The sequence below is a fragment of the Corvus brachyrhynchos genome, unplaced genomic scaffold, assembly GCF_000691975.1.
Source record: "Corvus brachyrhynchos isolate BGI_N302 unplaced genomic scaffold, ASM69197v1 scaffold149, whole genome shotgun sequence".
In the NCBI taxonomy this organism is placed as follows: Eukaryota; Metazoa; Chordata; class Aves; order Passeriformes; family Corvidae; genus Corvus; species Corvus brachyrhynchos.
In genome coordinates, this window is record NW_008240021.1 from 164088 (window position 1) to 167312 (window position 3225).

Sequence of the window (3225 nt, forward strand, 5' to 3'; positions counted from 1 at the left end):
TCATTGTGGGAAGAGAAGAGGGACAGGGATTTACAGGTTCATTATGGGAAGAGGGACAGGGATTTAAGGGTTCATTATGGGAAGAGGGACAGGGATTTAGGGGTTTGTTCCGGGAAGAGAAGAGGGGCAGGGATTTAAGGGTTCATTATGGGAAGAGAAGAGGGACAGGGATTTAAGGGTTCATTATGGGAAGAGGGACAGGGATTTAGGGGTTTGTTCCGGGAAGAGAAGAGGGGCAGGGATTTAAGGGTTCATTATGGGAAGAGAAGAGGGACAGGGATTTAAGGGTTCATTATGGGAGGAGAAGAGGGACAGGGATTTCGGGGTTCATTATGGGAGGAGAAGAGGGACAGGGATTCAGGGGTTTGTTCCAGGAAGAGAAGAGGACAGGGATTTAGGGGTTCATTATGGGAAGAGGGGCAGGGATTTAGGGATTCATTATGGGAACAGAAGAGGGACAGGGATTTAGGGGTTTGTTCCAGAGCACAGCAGCCAGGCTGTGGAGGAGCGCAGGGAGAGCTGAGCTCGCCCGGTTCTTCCAGGGCCAGTGAGGTTGCTGTGGAGGGAGAGCCTGGGAGAGCTCCTGGGAGCTGCCTTGGAGCTCAGGATTATTTATTAGGAGCATTCCAGGCTGGGATCAGGACTCCACTGCTGCCTTTCCCTTCCAGAGCTCACAAATCACTGCTGCTGCCTCTGTCCCTTCCAGAGCCTCCAAAGTCGGAGTGAATCATCCCTAAGGAAACCAAGGTTTTCTTATTAAGCCTTTGGAAGCAATAAACTGAAAATAAAGCCCAGCAATGTCTTGATTAAGCTTTTTTTTAATGAATGACTGAGAATGTGAATAATGTTCGCTCTCCACATCCAACAGGGAGCTGGGAATCTGCACTGCCTGACTTGCTGAATCATTCCTGGGCTTGGAATGCTGGTTCTGGCACACTGGGAGGAAGAGGAGGTCACTCAGGAGGAAGAGAAGAGAATTCCAGCAGGGAATGATGTTTCCAGGTGGGGCGGGGTGTTAAGATGGGCTCAGCTCCATCCTTGTAGGCTCTGCTAAAGCAGTTTTGGGGTTTCTTTGCCACTGGGGAGTGAAGGAACCTTCCCAGCCATGGTTTAGAGCTCCCTGCACATTCCAGAGCTTTCCACCTGCTCCATCTGCTCCTACCTTTCCCTGGGAGTCACCTGTGTCCTGCTGCCCAGAGAGGTGGGGAAAAGGATGACCTGGAGCAAGTCTGACAGGCCAGGGAGGAGGAAATCCAGGATTTATCCATGCCCAAGGTAAGGGAGCAGGTCAGGGCTGTAAAATCCCTCCCAGCTCCTTCTCTTGGTCATATTCCCAACCTTTCATGTTCCCTTTCTGTGGCAATCCCAGGGAGACTCTGGTTTTTGGGATGGCTTGTCCCACATTCATGGAGTGGTTTGGGTTGGAAGAGACCTTCAAAGATCCTTTTATTCCACCCCTGCCATGGCAGGGACACCTTCCACTGTGCCAGGCTGCTCCAAGCCCCAGTGTCCAACCTGGCCTTGGACACTGCCAGGGATCCAGGGGCAGCCACATTGGAACTGTTCCTGTCTCTCCATTCTCATCCCAAAAAATATCTTGCTCATGTCCAATTTAAATCTACTTTTTGTCATTCCAGACCTTGGGAAAATGTCTGTGTCCATCTTTTTTAAAACCATCCTTCATATACTGAAAGTGCAGAAGCTCTCCCCGGAGCTTTTTCTTTTCCAACCCCAACTCTCCCATTTTTTCTTTATTAGAGGTGCTCCAGCCTTCCCAATTTCCCAGTGGAATCCCCAATTTTGTGGCCTCTTCTGGACCATCTAAGAGCAGTTTGGCTTCCCTCAAAAAAAACCCCAAAAACAAAAACAGAAGATTGTCCCCAAATGATGATTTATAATCAACAAAATTTATTTCAATTTTTATTGAAATCCATGGCAAATCCGAGGAGGGTCATAGGCAAAACCAAACATTCTCCCAATAATATCACAAGGACATCGTTAGGATAATTGCAGCATAATTTGCTCCATCAATCACAGAGTGGTGTGGGTTTTTTCCTTGGGTTTTTTCCTTAAAAAAAAAAAAAGAGGGATAAATGGGTAGAAAGCCACGCAAAACCAACATAAAACAAACAAACAACAGCAAAAAACCCTCATGATTTTTTAGCCAAATGTTTGGCTGTTGTTAATTAGGAGAATCTGGATTTTCTGGCTGACTTCTGGCTGAATTCCCACTGGGAATAACGAGCCATATGCCCTTAACTAGGACTAACCTGCCAAAGCCTGAGCTTTGTTGCTAGAGGCAATCTGGGGGGGTTAACACCAGAAAAAAGGGAAGAACAGAGAGAAAAACACACCAGAAAAATTGATTTCACTCCTGTTTTTTCCTTGGAGTAGCCCAGGGAAGCAGCACAATGCTTAAAAACTGGGATGGAAGGGATGGGAGCCTGGAAAGGTAAATTTGTTTTGGTAAATGTGCTAATTGTGAGCCTTTAAATGAAATAAAACACTCTGAAATTCCCTTTAGTCTTTTCTCCAGCCTGATTTTGTGCTGGGACAAAATTCCTACAAAATCCAAGATATTTATGTACAAATGAACATAATTAGTGGGCAAAACTCAGTGAACGAAGGCAATGAAGGGCTCTCCCAGTCCCATTCTGGGATTCTGCACTGAGTTTCTTCTCTCCCAGTCAGGAACAACATCCCAATATTTAAAGCCCCCTCACCAAACATAACAAGAGCCTCTTATTCCAAGAATTCATAACTCCTAGAAATTCCAAGTGGCCACTGGAATAACTCAAAGGAGCTCCAAGTTGTGCTGAGGGAATATTAAAAGTTGGATTTGTTGTTCCAGAGCAGCTACCAACCCTCTCCTGAGCTCATCCAAACTTTCCTCTCTGTTTACCTGTCCTGAAGAGCTTCCCACACTTAGAGCTCCCACTGGGATAAACATTCCTTGAGGAGATTCCCAAGCACCTCTTGAGGAGATTCCCAACTACACTTGAAGAGATTCCCAAACACCACTTGAGGAGGTTCCCAAATATCCCTTGAGGAGGTTCCCTTCCTTAGGATAAGCACGGCCTCAGTTCCAGGTGCCTCAACTCTGTCCAGGCTTAATTAAGGACTTTTTAGCTCCGAGGATATTGGAATTAGGCCTGGTCCTATTTTATTTTATTTTATTTTATTTTATTTTATTTTATTTTATTTCATTTCATTTCATTCTATTCT

General features: G+C 45.9%; 1 long non-coding RNA gene across 2 annotated transcripts in view; it reads left to right on the top strand.

Annotated features, from left to right (window-relative positions):
• LOC108448923 overlaps positions 1–1280 on the top strand; it is a 22791-nt gene extending 21511 nt beyond the window's left edge. The window contains exons 4-5 of one of the 2 annotated variants that reach the window (XR_001865006.1): positions 869–1002; positions 1134–1280. This is a non-coding gene — a long non-coding RNA (uncharacterized LOC108448923). Of the gene's footprint in view, positions 1–868 lie in introns of both variants that reach the window. The other variant, XR_001865005.1, reaches the window with a different exon arrangement.
• Positions 1281–3225: the final 1945 nt, after the last annotated feature.